Source organism: Emys orbicularis, chromosome 6 (assembly GCF_028017835.1).
Source record: "Emys orbicularis isolate rEmyOrb1 chromosome 6, rEmyOrb1.hap1, whole genome shotgun sequence".
Lineage (NCBI taxonomy): Eukaryota > Metazoa > Chordata > Testudines > Emydidae > Emys > Emys orbicularis.
In genome coordinates this window covers 117,729,719-117,756,352 of record NC_088688.1, presented here as the reverse complement: position 1 = coordinate 117,756,352, position 26,634 = coordinate 117,729,719, and positions in this window count along the sequence as shown.

The window sequence follows — 26,634 nt, the reverse complement described above, 5'->3', positions numbered from 1 at the left end:
AGCATTTGACACATGAAATACATGGAGGATTCTGTCTCAAGTTGGAAATCATAAGGGTTTTGAAGAATCATACAACAGGAGGGAAATGAGCTTCAAAAAATTCACTCTATACAAGTGAATGTAAAATGAACCACCCAACCTTATGAGATGATCCCTCGATGGTTATGACTTTGAATGAACATGTCGCTACATGACCTATGTGCTTGCTCATGTTCAAGAAATAGATCTACTTTTCAAATGCAGCCCTAAATATGCCCCAGAAGGTTTATGTTTAAGAAGCAGACCAGAAATTTATACGATGAGTGTGTGGAACTTAAGCTGCAACAAGTGCAGAAGATAGCAGAGTTGTTCAAATGAGTCATGAAATACTTGGAATGAAATCACAGGATCAGGATCTCATTATGAACATGATTTTTCTTTTTCCCTGTGTGGTATATGCCAACTCAGGCTATTTATTTATCCTCTATGAAGTTGTGTTGGATCCCCTGCAAGTTTAGATTGTATTGACTTGTGTTCTGGAGCTCCTTTAAAAACAAGGATATGCACAGAGACTAATGAAATTTGCTGTGGTCACCCATTATGCTGACGTCAGTATTGAAGCCCCTTCTGTCACTCTCAGTAGGATAAATTCAAATGGATTATTCAAAAGCCTTCCAGCCCAAAGAGACTGAATGCTAGCCTTAGGTACATATCCTGCAAAATTTAATAGAAACGGATAATCTTTGTATACATTGCTTTGAGCTATCCTATAGGATTAAACAGATAATTATAGCCCTGTTCTAGAATTATTCTAAAAACCTAATGAAAGGATATGGTTGGATATTAAATTGTATAATGTCTGTAGACTCCCATGATATTTTTATAGCACCCTCTCAGTTTAATCCCTTTTAAATTCTATAGGATGCTTCCATAAAAAATCTGCTTTCATAGATGCAAGAATTACTTTCTGACTCAGTGACTATCCAGTTTTTCAGGACAGGAACCAAAATTACAGTGTTATTATTGACAGGGCTGGCTCTAGCTTTTTTGCCGCCCCAAGCGGCGAAGCGGAAGAAAAAAAAAAAAGATAAAGCCGATCGGCGGCCCTTCAGCGGTAGCTCAATCGCGCCACTTCCTTCTTCGGCGGCAATTCGGCGGCGGGTCCTTCGCTCCCTGTCTTCCTCTTCGGCGGCAGCTCAAAGAGGAAGAGAGGGACCCGCTGCCGAATTGCCGCCGAAGACCCGAACGTGCTGCCCCTTTCCATTGGCCGCCCCAAGCGCCTGCTTCCTTCGCTGGTGCCTGGAGCCGGCCCTGATTATTGACCACTTGTTTGCCGCAGAGAATAATAGGTGAGTAGCCCTGTCTCTGCCCACCACAGCCAGAGTCACAGGAAAAGCCTGGTGAGTAAAGATGGCCTTTTTCCCTCTTATTCCCTGGGCCATCAAGTAAGGTGATGTATGCTAGATCATTACTGGAGGAGGATACTTGGGACTGTGCTTTCCCTGCTTCTACTCCAGCTGCCAAAGGGAATGGATAGGCTGGCCTGTTCTCTCTCACCTCAGCGCAGGACCACAGGAGCCCTATGTTTGCACTGTTTATTCTTAAGGCCAGTCCTCACAGTACTTTAATTAAAATGGAGCTGGGATTTGTTTGTTAGTCGCAAGTGCAAAATTCAAATCTGATATTTGAAAATGAGCTCCCAGAAATGTTCTGTCTTTTCTTTGTGATGGCTTGTGTAAGTCGCTCAGCTGCGAGTCAGCGTAGAGAATGTAAGGAATGCTGTTGAGGCAAGGCAAACTCTGCTGTACTTGGATCTCCATTGAGAGGTTCTGGAGGTGTCATTAGAGACCTACATAAATATTCACTTGGTCTCTGGCATGCGTTCCAAACAGCCTTCATTGGTATTCCACTGAAAGCAGACCAATGAATTCCTGGACATTGATCAATGATTGAGTGGCTGCATTGCCACCCTAGTAGCACAGTGACACAGTTGCTGCTGAGTTGTGGCAAAAGTGCAGCTGATTAAAGAAATCTATAGCTGGTTAAGTTAATTAATTAATGCATCTTCAGCAAGGATCCTACAGAAAGAGGATATTGATATAATATAGGTATCTGAGAAGGATAGCAATTACATACGACCAGACTGTGATATCCCACTGACTAATACCTTACTCCTTGAAGTAGTCCCGTTGAAGTCAATAGGATTACTTATGTGAATAATTGATCACCAGTATGACTAGGGGATTCATTTTCTGACTCTTTTAGGTCCCAATTCTGCCATCTTTGCTCTCACTGAGTAATACATTACTGAACAAATAATTCACTGATTTCATTCAGTTGATTTTAATGGGTTTAGTTATATAATGTGGTAAGTCAAATGGTCTACAAACCAAGAATGATTCACCATTAGGTCAATACATCTTTCTCACATTGGGCCAAATTCTGTCAATGTACTATTCATGTTTGCTATTGTATTGTCTGTATTGTGTTAGAAAACATGTTGCAGAGGTATAACTAAAGGCAGATTATTTATTCTATGGTGCAGATTAATGCTGGATGAAATTTTAAATGTTGCAGATTGAGCAACATTGAAAAGTGACACTCTGAGTATGTTTCCCAGACGCGAAGAAGAGCTCTGCATAAGCTCGAAAACTTGTCTCTCTCACCAATGGAAGCTGGTCCAATGAGAGATATTACTTCACTCACCTTTTCTCACAAATTTGTGTCAGATTTGCTAAATTGCTCATGTTAAAAGAAATCCAAAAATGTCCAAATGTCGTTTAGATTTTTCAGTTCAAAACAAATTTTTGTTTCAAATTTCCTTTAATGTAATTTTGTAAAAATTAAAATAAAATCTTTTAAAATGATAAAAAATGAAATTTAAAAAAATTATGATTTGGGGGGATTTTATGAAATCTTCAAACAAAATGCTTAATTCAGATCAAAATGATGTTTAAACAAATTTTTCAATTCATTGAAAATTCTGAAAAAGTTTTGGTTTTGGTTCGACCTGCAACTGTTTTGTTTTATTTTATTTTTTTCAGAATTGTCAGCAAACCAAAAAATCTATTATTCACTAAGCTCTAGTAATGATACTTATGCCAGTCAGATTGCACGATTGGGGGCCAAGCTATCATTACAAATGATCCTGCCAAGATCTCATAGGTTGGCTTTAATCTTTTTTTCTTAAGATTGTATTTGGCCAGTTCTATTGCACACTGAGCCTGCAAAGCTTTTTATAGTGGCCTCATGCATTTCATTGGATGAGCAAGGGTGTGCCCTGGATTTATCAGAACATAGAAGTATTCTGTCAACATCATTTGGCAAATAAGTAAACAGCCATTGACAATTCCAGTGTTTCAGTGCAGTCTGGAAAGTACAAGGAGCTCTTTATTAGAGTGATGCTATTTGATTTCCAGGCTTCATTTACAATTTCTTTCAAAATGTCATCGGTGGCAGAAGGATAAGACTGAGATGTGACCTGGCTGTAATTGCATTCCCCTAACAGATACTGGCTTTATATGATGAAAAAAACCCATCATTTTTATAAGTTCTTGTGGTGCCAAGATTTTAAACAAGAATACAAAAGATGCAATTTAGCTGGCTTTGTTTGCTTGTTCTATACTGTTTTGAAGTCAAAAGCATGGGTTAACAGCCCTCCAATCAAACCTATTATTATTTACTACTTTCCTTCCTCTTGCTGTGTCAAAGGATTTGAAACATTGTTAAGGCCTCTGCAATAACTAGTAATCCTTCAGACCAATGGTGGGCAACCTGCGGCCCGTCAGGGTAATCCGCTGTTGGGCCGCAAGACAGTTTGTCTACATTGACCGTCCGCAGGCACCGCCACCGGCAGCTCCCAGCTCCCGTTCCCGGCCAAAGGGAGCTCTGGGAAGCGGTGCGGGCCACAGGGACATGCTGGCCAGGAACTGCGAACTACAGCCACTTGTAGCTGCGGGCGGCCGTGCCTACGGACGGTCAGGGCTGGCTCCAGGCACCAGCTGAGCAAGCTGGTGCTTGGGGCGGCAGATTGTTCGAGGCGGCATTCTGCCCAATCCTAGGGTGGCACGGCCGCTTTTTTTTTTTTTGTTCCTCTCCGGCCGCCCTGTAGGGGGCGGTGGCGTGGAGAACCAGAGCGCCCTACAGGGCACAGGGCAGTCCTCTTCCTTCCCTCCGCGCTCAGGGCCAGCTCCAGCATTTCTGCCGCCCCAAGCAAAAAAAAAAAAAAAAAAAAAAGCCGCGATCGCAATTGGCGGCGGCAATTGGGGAAAAAAAAAAAAAAGCCGCGATCGGCGGCGGCAGTTCAGTGGCAGGTCCTTCACTCCTAGAGGGAGTGAAGGACCTGCCGCCCCCTAATTGCCGCAGGTGCCACCCCTCTCCCTTGGCCGCCCTAAGCACCTGCTTGTTAAGCTGGTGCCTGGAGCTGGCCTTGTCCCTGCCGACCGGAGCGGAGCCCTCGCAGCAGGCAGTAGGAGGCGGCGCAGCGGGAGGGGCCGTGTGGCAGCGCCCCTGCTGTAGCCCTGGCCGCCCCCTTCTCTCTCTCTCTTTCTCCCGCCCGCTCCCTCCCCCCCCCCCAGCCAGTCCCCCTGCACCCGCGCTCCGGCCGCCCCGTTTTTTTTTTTTTTTTTTGCTTGGGGCGGCCAAAAAGCCAGAGCCGGCCCTGCGGACGGTCAATGTAGACAAACTGTCTCGCGGCCCGCCAGCGGATTACCCTGATGGGCCGCAGGTTGCCCACCACTGCTTTAGACACTACCAAGCATAGTTCTGACTATGGTGGGTCATCCTAGTGAAGTGGAAGGGATATGTTTAAGACTTTGTACATTGTTCAGCTTGTCACAGACACATTCTCAATGCAAAGGCTTTTCATGACATGGGACTCAGCTCCACTTCCATCACCCACTCCCTGCACACCTTAAGCCTGAATGTTCTCTCTTTACCTTCTTGGTATAATATTCTGGTGAGGACTTTCCACCACCTTTTTTCTCTGGTGTCTTAGAGGCACCTATTTGCTTGCTTGCCCTCTTTAGATGAGGGTGGAAGGAAGGATGAAAATATCTAGTACAGCAGGTACCCACTAACGCAGTGCAAAATATTTATAATCCACATGGAATTCTGAAATATGAAGTTTTTGTATTTCATTGCAGTGTGATGAAAGTGACCCCATGTCATAAAACAGCTGAGAAATTCTTAATTTTCAACTGGAAAACATGCCTTTTAGGAGGAGGGGCCAGGGCGTTAAAAAGAAAAAAATTGATAAATTTGAAATATCAATATTTAGAATTTAACAACATATAGCAACATTTCATTATAGTAAATAACTGAAAAGATTTTTTACTATATCTGCATTAAGACTTGAATTTAGTTAAAAATCAATCAAAAAAAGGCTTTAACCAGTGCTCTGTGAAAACCAAGGTTCAAGTTTCACGGTGTTGATAGCTCTTGTGATTTTTATTTGGGTGGTTTCCTTAAAGTCCCAGCTGCTGGAATCAGGTGGTTACTTGAAAATCGCAGCTTTCATTTAAAACAAGTAAGTTCCTAGCCCTCATATTTTCAGGGAAACTTGAAACATGAACCCAAAGGCTCAAAAACCAGAAGGAATCTAAAAAAATCCAAAATTTTGTCTTTTTTTTAAAACTCGCATGTTTTTGGGAGGGTTTCACTCATGATTTATCACTTTTGGTAGGAAACACTGGTTTCATTACAGATTTGAAACTCGGACTATATTTATCAAAAGGTTCCCTAAAGTTCCTTAGTCTCTCAGAGCAACCTGTGCCGATTTATAGTCGCAGTACAGCAAACCTGCCCAATAGTTTAAATTAGGAAATAAAGAATAATACCTTCTCCCATTGAAACTGTAGGGGAATTCTGAAAGAGAGAATTACTTGTGTTGCATTGTGACCTACACATTAGAATTAACACCCTTAGTTCTGTGCAGAGCACTACAGGATTTTCAGGGTGAAATCTTCAGCTAGTACTAATTGGCATAGCTCCACTGAAGTCAATGCAGCTGCACTAATTTATAGCAGCAGAGGATTCAGCCTTGTGTTTACCTACTTTAAAAGAGTCCACAAATTCATTTTTATTTCTCTTACAGTTATAGAAATCAGCAAAGGTTCAAACTGTTTAAGCTGTCTCTTGAGCAATTAGAAATCATGTTGTTTAGATATTTCTAGATTCATGCTCCCTTTTAAAACAGCATAGGAACGTGTTTTTCAAGGTGTTTTAGAAACCCAAACACAGGAAGGTTTTTATAATGTTGAAAGTAAGGATAGTAGGGATAGTCAAAACATTTCCATTGAAACTGTATTTCAGTGGAAAATTGGGTTTTCATGTAAACAATTTTTTTTCATGAAAGGTGTCTGCTTTCTGCAGAAAAAAAATGAATGCTCAAATCCCAAAATATTGGGATTTGAGCAATGTTGCCAAGGTGCCTCATGGGAGTTGTAGTTCATTTTCCTCATGTCCCCATTCTCTATAGGCTGGGCTCCTCAGCCAGACTTCATGTTCCATGGTGCACCAGTCCCAGGGACTCTCATGATGCCCCGCTATGGCAGACCATAGTGTATCCTGGGAGATGTAGTCCAACCTGGGAGCCTGAAGGAGATGAGAACATGAAGTACCCAAATTACAACTCCCACGAGGAACTGAGGTAGCATTGCCAAATCAAAATGATTTAGATTTTTTCCAGAATATTTTAGTATTTGGATTTCTACCAAACATATTTTTCCACAGGGAAAAACAATAACAATTTCAATCAACTCTAGAAGGAAGCAGAATGTTCCTCTTGCTGAATGGGAGCCCGCAGCAGCCGTAATCAGTCCAGTCCATTTTAATGAACTGATAGTGAGAAGAGTAAGGGTACATCTTCACTACCCGCCGTAACGGCGGGTAGCAATCGATTTATCCGGGATCGATATATCGCGTCTCGTTAAGACGCGATATATCGATCCCTGAAAGCGCTCACCGTCGACTCCGGAACTCCACCAGAGTGAGCGGCGGTAGCGCAGTCGACGGAGGAGCCGTGGCCATCGATCCCGCGCTGTCTGGACCCCAGGTAATTCGATCCAAGATACTTCGACTTCAGCTACGCTATTCGCATAGCTGAAGTTTCGTATCTTGGATCGATCCCTCCCGCCCCCCAGTGTAGACCAGCCCTAAGAGAAAGGGAAGATTGCTTGCTAATGTGACCCACATTCAGTGTGTGTTCTGCATCCTGCTCTCACACAGGGCCTGATTCAGTGACTGACTTCAGTGGGATGCGAGCCACTCAGCTGCTCCCTGCAGGATCAGCAAGTTCATCGATTGCTGATCCAGGCATCGCCTCTTTAATTATATTGTGCTAAGAGCCATATGCCAACTTCTATCAACAGGAGTAGCACAAATGGAATAAAGGACAATTAAGAAACTTTATATGCTGAAGGAGAGACCTGCTGATCCTAAAACTTTATTAGCTAGTAGCCACCAGTGTAAGGAAAGGTTAGCTAGATGATTTGGGGTTATTTTATTTTAAGGTATAATCGGGAATTAAAATTCATTTTTAATCTCTCCCTTGTTCCTCCTCCTCCCTATGATCAAATACCAAAATATACTACATCAAGTCCATGACTTATTCTACATTAGCAACCCATTGAGAGGGAAGAGATTATGAGATTTACTAAAGCGCTGTGCTTATGCAAATTGTATTGTGTAGTTATATTTCAGATTAATTTGAAATTTGAATTTAAGAATTTAGCTCAGATTTTTTTCTCCCCTCACACTTTGCATTTGGGTTAGTTATACAAGAGAAGGTGAACACAAATTGTTGCTAAGTAGTTCATCAATTCTGTTCCTGCTGCAAATTGCTCAATTACTGCATTATGGTGCAATTACTTCCTAGCTGTAGATTAATTGCCATCTACATCTCTTAAAGATTTCAGCAGTGGCAAAAATTGCTCTGAGTTTCTGTGTAAAAAGTATTCTCTCCCCAGTGGATGTGGTGCATAGGAAATCAGGCAACCAGGAAAGGAAGGAGAGGGCATTAAGAACTAGACAGTGGCTTTTAGCTGCAGACCCTATGGGCAGTGTGGAGCTGCACCACCGTAATGGGAGCACCAGAAGACACTGTGCACGTGTGCTCAGCTCAAGCATTATGCTGCTATATCCCTTTTAGGGTTTAACATATGCTCCCATGCATATTTCTAGTTCCAGTGGCTTGTGCAGTGGAGGGATGGCTCTATGGAAAAGTTCTATCTTGACCTAAGTAGGGTGGCTTGAGAGCCAGAAGTCCTAGAAGAGAATGGTCCCTATGCTCAGTAGAGCATATATAAAGGCCTAGAAAGGTAGGTAAATACATAGCAGCAGGAAGGTGATTGTGTGGGCTCCATGGGGGAGCAGGAGAAGGGAAGGCTTTTAGTGCCCTATCCTCATGCATTTGCAAAAATCCAGCTGTGTTCCAGAAATAATAGTATAAAACTGTTGTTGTTGCTAAAAGTTCAGTCAGGCAAAGGGCTGGTCAAATGCTGAAATATGTTGAACCTGAAGCAATTATCCATAATTATTCTACAAGCTAAAATTGTCCTAAATGCATTCAGATTGTAGGGTAAAATTCAGTGACGTCTGTGCTGGGATTGGTTTACTAGGACACTTCCTGCTGAAACTTTGAGTCCTTGAAATGGAGGGCCCCATCCAGCTATTGCTGAAGTTAAAGGCAAAGCTGATTGATTTTACTTAGGAGCAAGATATCAGACCCTCACCTTGCCATGTCCCCAAGACAGAATAGCCTTTGCAGAGATTTGCTTGTTCAAAATCCCCTTCTGTGGATTTTGTGGCAGAAGGGGGATTACATGGCTCTCAAAGTGTTGGTGAAAACTATATTTTATGTTGTTCTTCACCTACACTTGCCTTCTTGAAACCAAAAGGCTGTATATTTAGAACCGATTAAAGGAAATTCATCTTTAATTATTATAATTAAATTTGTTTTTAGTAACTTCTGGAGCCACACATGAGATCTGCAAGGTGCTGTATAAACACATTGGTAAGAGACAGTCCCTGTTTTGAATAGCTTACAGTCTATGTAAGCACAACAGACTAAGTATGGGAGAAAGGAAGTATTTTGATTATCTCCATTTTACAGATGGGGGAACTAAAGCAGAGTGAGCCCAAGTGACCTGCCCAAAGTCACACAGGAAGTCTGGCAGAGCCAGGAATCAAACCCCAAATCTACTGAGTCCCAATGGAGTGCACTAATCACAGAACTATCCTGCCTCTCTGATCAGCCTTTACAAAAGTTAGTCAGTCTACAGAATTTCCTTTTGCAGGAGGAGCAAATGCAATGATTGGTCAGTTTTAGTTTCCACAGCTATGTCCAATTATTCAGCTCTTTAAACTGGCTAGACAGTAATTGCATTAAAAGTTGTATTCCATCAATTAAGACCGCAGTTCAGGAAAGCACTTGAATACATTTTTAACTCCTTTCCTATTCAGGACAGTAGTTAATCATGTGGCATTTATTTTAATAGTAGTTAAGCATATGCTTAAACAAAAGCACATGCTTAAGTGATGTCTGCAATAGGGATGTTTTCCTGAGGCAAAGTCTAAAAGAATTAACAACCAAAATCCAGTTAATGACTGCTTGACAATACACAGCTCCATTGAACTTGGTCCCATGCAAACAAGATTTAAGAGAGGAAATCAAATACATAATTTTTTCCACGGGTGATTATAATGACACAATTACATGCAAATATATATCAGAAAAAGTAACGGAATGTTTTCCAACCTCAGGAAAAGTGCAGGTTCAGGCTAGTGTTTTGTTTCATTTGGGCTTTGTCTGTGAACCTGGACCAAATTTTGAATTCTGAGCCTGGTCTGGGTTGTGAGATTGAGACAATTTATGGCTTCATATGGAACCAGTCAAAACTTGGCAATTGGGACAGTGTGTTGGAGCCCTCTTTTGTTCCTGGACCTTGATCACAGACAGCGGGATTCGAGGTGTACCTCGACGATAGTCTGGCACGGACCCACCGAGGAGTGCGTCCCCTGGCAGGAGCACCGAGAATGACCCCTCGCGTTGCCGAGAGCTCAGTACAGATCCCGGGACTGATCGAGGGATTGAAGTCACTGGACTGCTGTCATCCAAGACGGGGATCGCCACGTTCAGGGAGTTCCTCCCAGCATCCGGCACATGACAGCTCCCGGTCCCGCTCGACGTCCCGGTACCGGTAGGGTAGCATAAGGCGTAGATCACCAGGTTTCCAACGCCAATCCACTGAACGCCATCAGTTCCCGAGGCCCCGACCAAAATGTTCATCTCTCTCAGACAGGTCTGCCTCCGGGTGCAGCAACCAGCACTGCTCAGATAAGAGCCACCGCTCCACCAGATCGTGGTCGTCTTGTAGCGACCGCTCTGGCTACAGCTCTGGCATCGAGCAGGGCTCCCTAACTGCGGGGCAGCCTCCGTTGCCTGTGGTGCCGCCTACATCATCACCACCGAAACCTGTCATATGGCCCCAGGCACAGAGGCTGGCACCATGGTACCCATGGAACCCCTGGGGGTTCACCCAATCTTCCCAGACTGCCCAATCAGTGTCGGGAGCCTCAGATAGGCCAGCGGCCTTGACATCCCGAACCCCTCTGGTGCCTGGGCCTCTGAGGGGAGGGACCCCACAGGTCCAGGAGGACCCGGGGGAGCAGCCTGCTGGACCACTAATGGATGTGGAGGTTCCTGCGGTACTGGCATCAGCCTCGTCTGGCAACAATGAGGACATCACGGAGCCCCCTCACCCAGTTCCTCAGGATGATGCTAAGGCACACTAGGAACTACTGAAGAGGGTCGAATCTAACCTGGGGCTCCAGGCCAAGGCGTTGGAAGAGCCTTTGGACTCGCTGGTTGATGTCCTCTCTTCCTTGGCCCCTGCCAGGGTGGCATTACCCCTTCATGATGGGGTATCAAAGATTACCACTGTCCTGTGGCAGACTCCCTCCTCCTTGCCCCCAGCTCCAAAAGGGCTCAGCACAAGTACTTTGTGCCAACAAAAGGGCATGAGTACCTATACTCGCACCCAGCCCCCAATTCCCTTGTGGTTGAGGTGGTTAACCACAGAGAGGTAAGGCCAACCTGGGGCTACCCCCAAAAATAAAGACTTAAAGAGGCTGGATCTATTCGGACGTCAGGTTTATTCATCTTCCAGCCTGCAATTGAGAGTGGCCAATCACCAGGCCCTCCTTGGCCGCTATAATTACAACATATAGCAGGCCACGGGCAAGTTCAAGGCTTCGCTCCCCAAAGGGTCCAGAAAGGAATTCCGGGCGATCCTCGAGGAGGGCACAACGGCGGCCAGAGCAACTCTCCAGATGGCTTCAGACACGGTGGACTCTGCAGCCCGCACCATGGCCTCTGCCATTTCCATGCGGTGAGATTCCTGGCTGCTCCTCTCAGGCTTGTCCACCAAGGCTCAGCAGTCGATGCAGGACCTTCCCTTCGACAGCCAGGCCCTATTTGCAGAACAGACTGATACCAAGCTGCACGGGTTAAAGGACTCCCATACCACCCTGAAAATGCCAGGGCTGTACGTCCCAGGCCCGGCACCTAAGAGGTTCAGACTACAGCAGCCTCAGGGACAAGGGAGCCAGCTTTGGTAGGACTCACCTCACAAGAAGGCCAACGGCTATAAGCACCACCTGAGCCACCCTCCACCCCCTGCTTAGTTGGGCTCCATCCGGAATAAGCAAGGGGCCAAGTGACCATTTTGAGGGTGTGCCGGAGGGCAACCTACCAGACTATACCCCGGATCCATCTTCCCAATTTTTTTCCAACGACCTCTCCTTTTTCCTCCCTGCATGGACCACGATAACCTCGGACTCCTGGGTCCTGAACACAGTGATGCACGGCTATACCCTCCAGTTTCTTTCTACCTCCCCTCCCCTCCCTTTTCCCCATTCCTATTCAGGGACCCTTCTCATGAGAATCTCCTTGCACAGGAGGTTCAAGGGTTGCTGCAGCTGGGGGGGGGGTGTGGAGGAAGTTCCTCTCGAGTACAGGAACAGGGGTTTTTATTCCTGATACTTTTTAATCCCAAAGGCCAAGGGCGGTCTACGTCCCATTCTGGAACTGCAAGACCTCAACAAGTACCTAAAGAAGCTAAAGTGCCGCATGGTCTCCCTGGCTTCTATTATCCCCTCCCTGGATCCGGGAGACTGGTATGCTGCCCTCGGCCTAAAGGATGCATACTTGCACATAGCAATCTTCCAAGGGCACAGACGTTTTCTCCGATTCATGATAGGACCTGCTCACTACCAATTTACAGTCCTCTTGTTTGTCCTGGTGACAGCACCGAGGGTGTTTACCAAGTGCATGTCGGTGGTGGCGGCTTACCTCAGGCGCTGGTGTATCCAGATCTACCCGTACCTTGATGACTGGCTGATCAAGGACAGCTCCAGGTCCAAAAGGATTTCACAGTGCTGCAAGCCACGTGCTGCTCCCTGGGCCTACTGGTGAACGACAAAAAGTTACATTAGTTCCAGTGCAAAGGACAGAGTTTATCGGAGCGGTGCTCAACTCGAGCTGTGCAAGAGCATTCCTGCCACTAGAAAGGTTTTGGGCATTGACAGACCTTATCGTGGAAGTGTCCGCATTCCCCCTGACTACAGCCAGGGTCTGCCTGTGTCTGCTGGGCTACATGGCAGCTTGGACATATGTTGTCTACCATGCCAGGCTCCAGATGCGGCCCTTGCAGCAATGGCTGACCGTCTATTCCCAGTCCAGGGAGCTCCTGGAAAAGATCGTGACCATCTCCCCGGCAGTACTCACCTCGCTGCGATGGTGGACCTATCGCGAGAAGGTCCTAGAGGGGGTTCTATTTGACAACCCCCCTCACTCCATCGAGTTGGTGTCAGACACCTCGGACCTTGGCTGCGGTGCAGACCTCGGAGATATCCAGACCCAAGGTATGTGGTCCCCGGAGGAGATGGTACTCCAAATAAGCGTCAAAGAACTCAGAGCGGTCCGATTGGCATGCGGTGTCTTCCTACCTCATCTGTCGGGCAAGTTGGTGAGAGTCCTGACGGACAACACAGCCTCAATGTTCTACATCAATAGACAAGGGGGAGCGCGCTCGTCGGCTCTCTGGCAAGAGGCACTCCGGCTCTGGAACTTCTGCATCGACCACGAGTTCCACTTGGAGGCTTGTCACCTCCCTGGCATCAAAAACACGCTAGTGGATCACCTCTGCAGGTCCTTCTCCTCTCACCACGAGTGGTCGCTCCATCAGGAAGTAACCTATGTGGTCTTCCAGAGGTGGGGAACTCCCCAAGTGGACCTGTTCGCCACCAGGCAAAACAGAAAATGTCATCTGTTTTGTTCTTGGCAAGGTCTGGGCAAGGACTTCCTCTCTGGTGCCTTCCTCCTGTCGTGGTCGGGCAGCCTAATATACGCATTCCCTCCATTTCCACTCATCACCAAGGTCCTGGCAAAGACCAAGAGAGACAGGACGCAGGTTATCATGATTGCCCTGGCGTGGCCTCGCAAGCACTGGTTTGGCATGCTCATGAACCTGTCAGCGGTCCCTCCCTGTCCCCTGCCCAACCGACCGGACCTGCTTTCACAGATCAAGTGCACAAGGTTTTCCTGCTGGGCATCCGAGTGTGGCCTCTCTCCCTCATGCTCTTCCATACAGACTGTCCTAGACTACCTGTTTCATTTGAGGAACCAGGGCCTGGCACACATTTCCATTAAAATGCATCTCGCAGCCATCTCCACCTTTCACCTGCTGATCCAAGGACAGACAATGTTATCCCATGACATGACAGTCAGATTCTTGAGAGGGCGGCATCTCGGCTTCCCTGGCAGTCTCCACTGGAGACTAGTCGGGGTCTTCGGGCTTTACCGCCAGGAGCGTTGCAGGAGTCAGCAAGGTACATCCTTCCTCCTCCATCACCCAGCCCGACTGACCTGGGCTGCCTCCTTTTATGTGGCTTCTCCACCTGGAGCATGCGCAGCAGAGAAAAGAGGGTGTGGTTGTCTGGGCTCACAATGATTGGTCCACCCTCGGCACGCAGAACGGGGTTGATGAACCCCGTCATAGCCTCTGCTCTATAACTTGATTTAGAAGCCACCCTCAATTAGGAACATTTAGTAGATGCTACATTTCTCCCATTAATTTTACCATGCAAGCCACATAAGATTGGCTATACTGGGTCAGACCAAAGGTCCATTTAGCCTAGTATCCTGTCTTTCGACAGCGGCCAATGCCAGGTGCCCCAGAGGGAACGAACAGAACAGGTAATCATCCCCTGTCGCCAATTCTCAGCTTCTGGCAAACAGAGGCTAGGGACACCATCCCTGCCTATCCTGCCTAATAGCTATTGATGGACCTATCCTCCATGAGTTTATCTAGTTCTTTTTTGAACCCTGTTATAATCTTGGCCTTCACAACATCCTCTGGCAAAGAGTTCCACAGGTTGACACTGCATTGTGTGAAGAAGGAAAAGTAATGAAATTAATAGAAACCACTCTTGTTTTGAAACAAAGCCATGGGAGAAGTAAGTAATGAAATATCACCTATGGATTCTTAACAAAGCTATACCGTATTTATCACACTGTTTCCTGTGCAACTGATGTAGATTGCAGGAAACCATTAACACATGCAGGATAGGTGAACAATTAAGAGTGCAATGTATAGAGACTTGTAGGTCAATCAGTAAAGGGGAATATAATGACACACTTGATAAGATGTAACTTTTCTTCCAATAGAGGGAAGCAGTTTACATTTAGCCTAATATTGCCAATGCTTTGAAAGAGGAGCCATGGTAAATATTCACTTAAGAATAATCTATGGTGTGTTAAAAATCTGATTCCTTTTGAGGGGAATGTCAAGGAATAAAAGACTGTGTCATCACAGAAATAAATAGCAAGTCTCTCTTTCGCTAATCCAGATGTAATGATATCGCTATCACAACAATACATTCATCCCAAATAGTCACATGCTGCTTGTCTTACATGCAGGGCCATATTCTTCTCTCATTTATACTTGTTCAGCTCTGTGGACCTCAATGGAATTAAATTGGTGTAAATTAAAACAGAATTTGACTTGTGGTATGTTCAATTATACACTTTGGAATTCAGAAGGCCCAGGCCAATGTTTTGCAAAGATGGTTTGGATTTCATGATTGTTTTTGATCCAAAAATTGTAAGGAGAAACCACTCCATTAGCAAAACCCAAAATATTTGTAAAAGACTAAGCCCCGCTTCTGCCTCTCGCATGGGGTGGTTTTGTTATGCCAAGGGGAGAGCTCTCTCCTGTTGGCCTAGAGTGTCTTCACCACACATGCTGCTGCACCACTGTAAAGCCCTTAGCCTGAGTGGTAATTTTTCCATTTGGGATATGTGCTTATTATTTGGAAGACTGGTTTTGCCAGTTAAACCAGGTTTCTAGCAGCTTTGTGTCACAGGACTTGGGACATATTGGTGAATCTGGCCTGTAGTGTTAAGAAAATCCCAATCAAATGTGATTTTAAAAAGTGAGAAAATTAAATGGCCTGAGAAGGTCTCACTAATATCAGGATATAAACTAAAGCATTGGAAAACAGGATTTCAGCTGTAAGTCTGACATGTCCTCCTTTAAAAAAAAAATATATATATATATATATATAGAGAGAGAGAGATATCCTATCTCCTAGAACTGGAAGGGACCTCGAAAGGTCATCGAGTCCAGCCCCCTGCCTTCACTAGCAGGACCAAGTACTGCTTTTGCCCCAAATCCCTAAGTGGCCCCCTCAATGATTGAACTCACAACCCTGGGTTTAGCAGGCCAATGCTCAAACCACTGAGCTATCCCCCCCCCCTTAGTGTTCAGCCTTTCCCCAGTCCTTCTAGAACAGCACGAATAAACGATGGAGCGACAGCCTTAATTTTGAACTGCTTACCATTCATATAAAATTAGTTGGAATTAACATGTCTTGATAGCAATGGGTAATGGGTTTGCCTTGACTGACTTTGGTTTAAGGTGGAAAACTGTCAAAATAGCCCAATTTTTGTGTCAAAACTTCGGAAAATGTGTTAAGATAATTTGAAGCCTTGTTTAGGCCTGTATCTAAATAGCCAGGCAATTTCCTAGTTATTGTATTTTTGACATGTAAATTTGAGTTACACTTTATAGCTGGCATATCTAATAGTTGAGCCTGACTGTAATAACTTTGAGTGTGTGTGCTTATACATAAAGAATAAGCAGTTGAAGAGATTACATTTTAAAGGATATAATACACATTTATAGGGTATAAACCTTTGTTTTTAATAGAACATTCTCTCAAAGGTTAGGTCCATTTTCTTTTAAAAATCTGTGACAAATGTACAGCAATAAAAATAACTGATGAGGGTTACTAGTGAGGAGATCAATTGTGAATATTAGGCATGAGCACATGCTGGGAACAGTTGGAGCTGCACTGCCCAGCTGGAGCTCTGGGAAACGTTGGGCCCTGGCCAGGCATCACTGGGCTCTCCGGTATGCAGGGATAGTATATCCACTGCTATAGTACTGACGTGAAGTATATGCTTGCCTCTGCAGCCAGCCAACCACACCATCTAAAGCAAGAGAGGGGCTGGGGCCCTGCCTCCTTCCTGCCCCTTTCCGGGTAGCTAGCACCCATAAGAGCATTAGCAGGGGAGGGCCCAATCCTCCTGCCTAGGAGAGCACAAGGACAACAGTTGTTTTAATCAAGTCTCAGAGGTGGCATGAGGCTTTACTCTTCACTCTCCTTGTATGACTCTGGGTGGGCCAGCCGCATCCCTGTTCCTAAGTAACAATGTATCTTTGCCAGGATGTGTCACAAGAGTTAATGGTAAACTCTACAGGCCATAATCACTGGTACATGCCACTCTGTCAACACAAAGCACTCATAAACCCATCTTAACTGGCTGGTTGGGCTGAGTTTACAGCTACATTATGTCCCACGGGTGGCACAAACTGCCTGGAGCGTACCAATGAACCTGGGATGAATTATATTCCTTTGTTTAGAAAGGCTGACCAATCTGAGTTAAAAGCCAGACTTCCTACATAAATGAAATAAACCAATAACTTTGTATATGATTTTGCTCTTCTTTGAACAGCTATCTGCGTAGTCCTGTTACTTTCAATCTCTGAGATGGGTTAAGCCCAGCAGTCTGGTTCCAAGATGAATTGGTGGTTTATAAATACTGAAGTTGGTTATGGTAAACATTTCAAAAAGTCCAACCCCTATTTTCAAAAGTGGCAGGCAGATAAAAGACTAAATTCCATTGATTTCCACTGAGACTTAGGCCTGGTCTACACTACGAGTTTAGGTCGATTTTACCAGCGTTAAATCGAATTAAGCCTGGACACGTCCACACAACGAAGCCCTTTCTTTCGACTTAAAGGGCCCTTTAAACCGGTTTCTTTACTCCACCTCCAACGAGGGGATTAGCGCTAAAATCGGCCTTTGTGGGTCGGATTTGGGGTAGTGTGGACGGAATTCGACGTTATTGGCCTCCGGGAGCTATCCCACAGTGCTTCATTGTGACCGCTCTGGACAGCACTCTCAACTCAGATGCACTGACCAGGTAGACAGGAAAAGCCCCACAAACTTTTGAATTTCATTTCCTGTTTGCCTAGTGTGGAGAGCACAGGTGACCACGCAGAGCTCATCAGCACAGGTAACCATGATGGAGTCCCAGGATCGCAAAAGAGCTCCACAATGGACAGAACGGGAGGTACGGGATCTGCTCGCCATATGGGGAGACGAATCAGTGCTAGCTGAACTCCGTAGCAGTAAACGAAATGGCAAAATATTAGAAAAAGTCTCAAAGGGCATGAAGGACAGAGGCCATAACAGGGACGCACAGCAGTGCCGCGTGAAAATTAAGGAGCTAAGGCAAGCCTACCACAAAGCCAGAGAGGCAAACGGAAGGTCTGGGGCAGAGCCACAAACATGCCGCTTCTACGCGGAGCTGCATGCCATTCTAGGGGGTGCAGCCACCACTACCCCAACCGTGTGCTTTGACTCTGTCAATGGAGAAAAACGCAACAGGGAAGCGGGTTCGGGGTACGCGGAAGATGATGATGATGAAGACAACGAAGATAGCTCACAGCAGCAAGGAAGCGGAGAAACCAGTTTCCCCAACAGCCAGGATATGTTTATCACCCTGGACCTGGAACCAGTAACCCCCGAACTCACCCAAGGCGTGCTCCCAGACCCTGAGGGCACACAAGGGACCTCTGGTGAGTGTACCTTTGTAAATATTACACATGGTTTAAAAGCAAGCGTGTTTAATGATTAATGATTAATTTGCCCTGGCAATCACGGACAGTACAGCTACTGGAAAAGTCTGTTAATGTGTATGGGGATGGAGTGGAAATCCTCCAGGGACATCTCCAGAAAGCTCTCCTTCATGTGCTCCCAAAGCCTTTGCAAAAGGTTTCTGGGGAGGGCTGCCTTATCCCGTCCACCATGGTAGGACACTTTACCACGCCAGGCCAGTAGCACGTAGTCTGGAATCATTGCATAACAAAGCATGGCAGCGTATGGTCCCGGTGTTTGCTGGCATGCAGACAACATCCATTCCTTATCTCCCTTTGTTATCCTCAGGAGAGTGATATCATTCACGGTCACCTGGTTGAAATGGGGTGATTTTATTAAGAGGACATTCAGAGGTGCCCGTTCCTGCTCAGCTGAACAGAAATGTTCCCCGCTGTTAGCCACGCGGTGGGGGGGAGGGGTGAAGTGATCATCCCAGAGAATTGGGTGTGTGTGTGGGGGGAGGGGTAGTTGGGTTTGTGCTGCATGTTAACCCGGAAACCCCAGCCCCTCCTTTTACATTGCAAACCCATTTTAAATGGCCAACCCAATGGGTCCTTGGTATGGGAAATGAGGGCGCTGCTGTTTGAAACCATTCCCACATGTTATGAAGGTTAAAAAAGCCAAAAGACTGTGGCTTACCATGGCTGCCTGCAAGCCAAATTCTGTTGCCTGGAACTGCGTGAGTGATCTCTCACACCAAACCGGCAGGTCCTCAATATAAGAGGAAAAATGCGACCTTGTAATGAAAGCACATGTGCTGTGTAATGTGAACAGCAAAATTTAACGTGAAAGAGTGTACCCATTGTTCTCTAAAATGTGTCTTTTTTAACCACCTCTCCCTTCTCCTCCACCAGCTGCAAATGTTTCTCCTTCGCAGAGGCTAGCGAAGATTAGAAGGAGAAAACGGCGGACTCGGGATGATATGTTCACGGAGCTCCAGATGTCCTCCCACGCTGAAAGAGCACAGCAGAATGCGTGGAGGCAGTCAATGTCAGAGTGCAAAAAAGCACAATATGAACGAGAGGAGAGGTGGCGGGATGAATCGCGGGCTGAACAGAGCAAGTGGCGGGCTGAAGATGATAGGTGGCGTCAGCTTGCAGACAGAAGGCAAGAGTCAATGCTCCGGCTGCTGGAGCATCAAACTGATATGCTCCAGCGTATGGTTGAGCTGCAGGAAAGGCAGCAGGAGCAGAGACCACCGCTACAGCCCCTGTGTAACCAACAGCCCTCCTCCCCAAGTCCCATTGCTTCCTCACCCAGATGCCCAAGAACACGGTGGGGGGGCCTCCGGCCACCCAGTCACTCCACCCCAGATGATTGCCCGAGCATCGGAAGGCTGGCCTTCAATAAGTGTTAAAGTTTTAAAGTTTTAAACTGCAGTGTGTCCTTTTCCTTCCCTCCTCCCCCACCCATCCCAGGCTACCTTGGCAATTATCCCCCTAGTTGTGTGATGAATTAATAAAGAATGCATGAATGAGAAGTAACAATGACTTTATTGCCTCTCTCTGCAAGCGGTGCTCGAAGGGGGGAGGGGAGGGTGGGGTGGTTGGTTTACAGGGAAGTAGAGTGAACCGGGGGGTGGGGGAGGGTTCATCAAGGAGTAACAAACAGAAGTTTCACACCGTAGCCTGGCCAGTGTGCTGTACTCTTCTAACCGCCCTGGTGTCTGGCTGCGCGTAGTCAGCGGCCAGGCGATTTGCCTCAACCTCCCACCCCTCCATAAATGTCTCCCCCTTACTCTCACAGATATTGTGGAGCGCACAGCAAGCAGCAATAACAATGGGGATATTGGTTTTGCTGAGGTCTATCCGAGTCAGTAAGCTGCGCCAGCGCGCTTTTAAACGTCCAAATGCACATTCCACCACCATTCCGCACTTGCTCAGCCTGTAGTTGAACAGGTCCTGACTACTGTCCAGGCTGCCTGTGTACAGCTTCATGAGCCATGGCATTAAGGGGTAGGCTGGGTCCCCAAGGATAACGATAGGCATTTCAACATCCCCAACAGTTATTTTCTGGTCCGGGAAGAAAGTCCCTTCCTCCAGCTTTCGCAACAGACCAGAGTGCCTGAAGACGCGAGCATCATGTACCTTTCCCGGCCATCCCACGTTGATGTTGGTGAAACGTCCCTTGTGATCCACCAGGGCTTGCAGCAGCATTGAAAAGTACCCCTTGCAGTTTATGTACTCGGTGGCTTGGTGCTCCGGTGCCAAGATAGGGATATGGGTTCCGTCTATCGCCCCACCACAGTTTGAGAATCCCATTGCAGCAAAGCCATCCACTATGACCTGCACGTTTCCCAGAGTCACTACCCTTGATATCACCAGGTCTTTGATTGCCCTGGCAACTTGGATCACAGCAGCCCCCAAAGTAGATTTGCCCACTCCAAATTGATTCCCGACTGACCGGTAGCTGTCTGGCGTTGCAAGCTTCCACAGGGCTATCGCCACTCGCTTCTCAACTGTGAGGGCTGCTCTCATCCTGGTATTCTGGCGCTTCAGGGCAGGGGAAAGCAAGTCACAAAGTTCCATGAAAGTGCCCTTACGCATGCGAAAGTTTCGCAGCCACTGGGAATCGTCCCGCACCTGCAACACGATGCGGTCCCACCAGTCTGTGCTTTTTTTCCCGGGCCCAGAATCGGCGTTCCACGGCATGAACCTGCCCCAGTAACACCATGATTTGTACATTGCTGGGGCCCGTACTTTGTGAGAGGTCTATGTCCATGTCAATTTCCTCATCACTCTCGTCGCCGCACTGCAATCGCCTGCTCGGCTGGTCCTGGTTTTGCTTTGGCATGTCCTGGCTCTGCATATACTCCAGGACAATGCACGTGGTGTTCATAGTGCTCATAATTGCCACGGTGATCTGAGCGGGCTCCATGATCCCAGTGCTATGGCGTCTGGTCTGAAAAAAAGCGCGAAACTGACGGAGGGAGGGGCGAGTGACGACATGGCGTACAGGTACAGGGACAGGTACAGGGAATTAAAATCAACAAAGGTGGCTGTTAAGCTGGCAGCAGATGGTGCAGCATGACTGATAGCCATTGGCATCTTCTGGGTGCTTGGCAGAAAATGATGTACTACGACTGCTAGCCATCATCGTCAAGACGGTTCAGTAGGCCAGGAGACAAAACATGTCTGCCCAGGTGCCTCTGATTGAACTCACTGAGGAATACGACGATGACGGATACCAGTCGTAATACACCATCCACTGCCAAAAGGCAAGGGGCTGCTGCTCTGTAGTAATGCAGCCCCACGTCTGCCAGCACCCAGATAGCCGATGATGGCTACCAGTCATACTGCACCATCTACTGCCAAAAGGCAATTAGCTGCTGCTGTGTAGCAATGCAGTACCACGTCTGCCGGCACCCAGATGACATATGGTGATGGTGAGCTGAGCTGAGCGGGCTCCATGCTTGCCGTGGTATGTTGTCTGCACAGGTAACCCAGGAAAAAAGGCGCGAATCGATTGTCTGCTGTTGCTCTGACGGAGGGGGAGGGGCCTGACGACATGTACCCAGAACCCCCCGTGACACTGTTTTGCATCATCAGGCATTGGGATCTCAACCCAGAATTCCAATGGGCGGTGGAGACTGCGGGAACTGTGGGATAGCTACTCACAGTGCAATGCGCCGGAAGTCGACGCTAGCCTCGGTACTGTAGACGCGGTCCGCCGACTTCATGCACTTAGAGCATTTTATGTGGGGACACACACAATCGACTGTATAAAACCGATATCTATAAAACCGGCTTCTATAAATTCGACCTGATTTCGTAGTGTAGACATACCCATAGTCTCCTAAGTGCCTATGTCACTTTTGAAAATGTGATTTAAGCTCCTAAATCACTTTTCTTAACTCCTTTGTGTGTCCTCTTTAGCTCCAATGTCTTCTGTGAAATGACTTACAGAATTTACATTGGTGTGACAACAGAACTGAGCCCAGAGTCTATTTTGTTTAAGATATCTTTCGTTAAATAATAGTAAACTCTGTTGCTTCCTGGGACTAATGATGCTTATTGTCTTTGTAACGCACTTTGAGATATACAAATGAAAATTTCTGTCTAAGATTTAGTTGTTATTGTTTATAGCCTTCATGTGCTCTTCAGTGTTATGGTTTACTATTATTTGTTTTTGACACATAGTTTTGCTAAACAGGAAAAAAGCATCCCAGCAAGGTACATTAAACAGAGCTATACCCTCCACGAGAACACTATTTTGAGGTCAGGTCAGAATATTGAATTGTACTGTCATTCTTATGTATGTATGATCCATCTTTCAACAATGAAAGAGACAAGGGGGTGAGGTAACATTGTTTATTGGGTCAACTTATTTTGGTGGAAGATACAAGCTTTTGAGCTAAACAGAGCTCTTTATGTCTGGGGAAAGAAGCAGATTATCTGAGCAAAATAGAAGTTGGGACAGATTAAGTGGAAGAGTTTAGGCATGTTGGAGGCAGTCATTTGAAATGAAGTGGTCAACTGGGGGTTAGATTTTTTTTTTTTTTTAATCAGGCAGATAATGTCCCTGGTTTGTTGTACAACAGTTTGGTGCTTGGGGATCACTATGAGCAGTGTTTTAGTTACAGAGCTTTGGTAGAGGTGTCTGTTTAAAACTGCCATACTGTGTGGGCCCAATTCTCATTTATACTTAGGCATTTTGCACCCCTCTGCCAATGGAAAGGGGCTTTTAAAATGGACATTGATTACATTTTATACCCAGTTTAAGCCAGAACAGTATAAAGGGACATTAGCGTAAACAAGAACTGAAGTCTGTGTCTCAAAAATTACTTGAGATAAACCAGTCTCATAGAGAAATAATAATGGAATGGTGATATTAATGCCAGCTTCTTTTCTTCTCTACCCTGCTTGTGACCCTTCATGATGTAGCCTACAAATGCATGCCTTCAAAGCTTTTGTCCTCTTCTTGGGAATTTTTGCCAACTCTCCTTCTCATATGTAATAATTCATCCTGTTTCGATCCTAGTGCACTATGTGACATTGACCAATTACTCTACAAGAAGTTAGCAGTAACTTACAAGATAGGACCAGAATCTCATGATTACCTGTGGGGCTACTCTTTGAATGAATAAATGAATGATATGCCTACAACTTTCACTATGCATCAGCCTTTTACTTTTCAGAAGCTGGTCCTATACATTGGGTTAGTAGAGAAACGTGAGATAGAAAATCCACAACCCAAGCAGTAAATAATATTTTTGTACTCCTTTAATCTTTCTCTCCTTATCATGCTTCTTTCTTTTTCTTTTACCCCAAGATAGTAGGGCAGAAAGCCAGTCAGGTCACACTTGCTTCTGACAGCACAATTTTATTCAGGTCATCGTACACTCTGACCACTTTGTACCCCGAATAGGAATTATTTGGCTTAATTACAGTGCTTTCAAATCATTCCTCTTCTTCCTCCCATCCTTTTTAAAGGTTGATAGCTTTGGATCGTGACAAAATGTCCTGAAATGGAGGTTCTGTAATAAACTCTTTTCAGCTGAACCTAAATATCAAATGTCAGCAGCAGCAGCCTAGCAATGCAATCAGTGTGGTTAGGGGATCAGTTCAGAAGTAACCACCAATGGAGGAACACAACATGATTCCTTAGGCTTCTGCTTTCTTTTCTCTTATTCAGTTACTACTTCATATATCATTTTCTTTTGCTGCCTTTATGAATTGCTGTGCCTGGGCTCTGCAGAGCATTATCTCTTTATTCTACCTCTCTGTGTAAAGTGTTTTGTGATACTTTGTATGAAGGCTACTATATAAAATAAATTGAGCTGTATTGCGTACATCATGACAAAGCCTTGTGGGGATTGGCATGACACACTGAAAAATGGGATTGCCTGCTTCACATGCTTGCCACAGGCAACAGTGCTGATATTCACAGACCCGGTAAATGGTAAGGTCCATTTGTCCCTCCATCTTAGAAATGGCCTGTTCTTCCCCTTGTTTTGAATGAATACACTCAGCACAAGTAGCTCTGGGAACTTAGAATGTGTTAGCGAACCTAATGCTGATATCTGATATTTTCATTTTAGTAAATGACCCAAGTTATTCCCTTTACCTGCTGTGGCTGGATGTCGTCATTCTTCTCAAATATAGCTCTTGCATTTTGATTTACTGGCAGTCAGTCACACAAGATTTCTGCTACCCTGTGCTTAGGCACCCCTGTAATGGGCTGACCAATAAATCTTAGTCTGAAGACAGGTTATAAATAATAGGTTTGTGGAAGCAAAGAATACAAATAGAAATACCAAGTAAGAAGGTGCTGCATATTCCCTGCTGTGTCTGCTTAACAAAACATTTCATCTGCCAATGAAGGATGGTCTTGGGGTTCAGGCAGGGGATTGGGACTAAGGCGATTGGAGTTCAGTTCCTGGCTCTGTCACATTCTCCCGGTGTGGCCTGGGGCAAGTCACTTAGACTAAGACCTTCGAAAATAGGAGCTTTGAGAGAGAAAAGTAGAGGTCAGTGACCTGAAGCAATAGAATGCTGGGGGTAGACCCTCTTGGAACCCTTAAACTGAGTCTGGAGAAGGCTTGCCCACATGGGAGTAGGGATAAAGGGATTGACTTACTTGGGATCGAAAACAGGATCTCACAGGCCAGGGTAGAGAAACTAGGGCAAAAATGGAGTGGCTGTAGTCGGAGCTGCTGGGTCAGGGCAGCCTAGGGAGAGAGGAGAATTGCACGGAGGTGGTAGCTGTGCAGCCATGCAGAGGGGTAGAACTTGAAGTCCGTAGTAGTGAGTGCAACCCACACGGTTGCGTTTGTGTTACAATTGTCCCCTCTTTGCTGGATCCACAGAGTATGATTGATACAGCGGTGAGCTGGAGGATTTAGTTTAAGTTATAGAAGCTCATGGTTTTAGCTCTGACGATGCTAAATCCAATCCCTGGTGATGAGCCCTTGGCTCTATTTGGTTTGTTTGCTTTCCTTCCCCCAATCTGTTTTGAATAAACTGGAGAGTTACACAGAAGGCATTCTACATTCAAAAGAAACACAACCTTTCCCAGATTATGTTCTCAATATTTTTCTCTTTGTCTGAACACGTAAATGCTTGCTTATAGACCATAAGAAAAAATATTAAAATGGAAAGAGTTGGAATCTGGTTTTGCATGAGTCTCCTTCTCATTCTGAGATGTGAAATGGGTATTGCTTTACTGCCTGTGTCAGCATAATCAATAAATAACATTTTTCAGTGACATAAAATCATTAGTACAAAGGTAAGAATTATGAGCACTGAGCAGAAGAATCACACAGATGCTCATTGGCATTGAGCACCATCAAGGAAGGTTACTCTCCACGAAACACACAGAGATTTTAATATCTTTAAGGTTAGAACATTCTTTGCCTTTCTCTCTCTCAACAAGACTGAGATGGATTTAATCAACACTAAATTATCGTGGAAACAGTACCACACAAATAAACATTTGGTGATATTTACAGTCAATGACTATGACATTTTCTACTTATTAAAAAGCAATGAAACAAGGAAAGGAAAAATTGGCCTTTGCAACAGTGAACTGATTTTTAACTATTACAATGTCTGGTATATTTTCTCGGACAATTTTGTCAAGAGATGGACAAATCTGCCTTGGGGAAAGTTCAGGTGATTCCAAACAAGGCGTGGGAGTCATGTAAGTATGCTGGTATCTTAGTCTCCATGAAACACATCATTATGCTGTTGTCTGAATTAGCAGGGAAGGAACTTAACATGATATGAGAGCTTGAAACGTTTCTTAGTCTGATCCACTATGCAGCTATTCCAATTTTAGCCAGAGTATCGGTCTAAGCCCCAATTCTGTAAACACTTCAGCCTGTGTATAATTTTCCTCACGTGAATAGTTCTGTGGAAGCTCATGGCACTACTCATGTGAGTAAAATTATGCATCTAGTTAAGCATCTGCAGGATTTGATCCTTCATCAACAAGCCATCTGTTATAAATAGGGTGACCACACGTCCCAATAAAATTGGGACCGTCCCGATTTTTAGCTGTTTGTCCCGTGTCCTGACCGATTTCTGTCCTGATATTTTGCTCGGCGGCTGTTTTTTTTTTTCTTGGCCGGCAGCACTCGGCTTTCTCTCCTCCCTCCCCGCCCCCCCCCCCCCCCCCCCCGGTGTCCTGATATTTTCTTCATCTCATCTGGTCACCCTAGTTATAAAGGAAAAATACCCTATGCTTGCTGGGGCTGGACTTTCTCATCCAGTGGGTCTATTTCATATCTAAAATCTATAATCCCAGCATTAAGAAATGCATTGACAGTTAATGTCTATAATAAGGCAAACATTATTAATTAATCTTAATTGGGTGTCTGACATGCAAAGAGCTACAGATTTCATCTGCCACTTTATCCCCATGGTT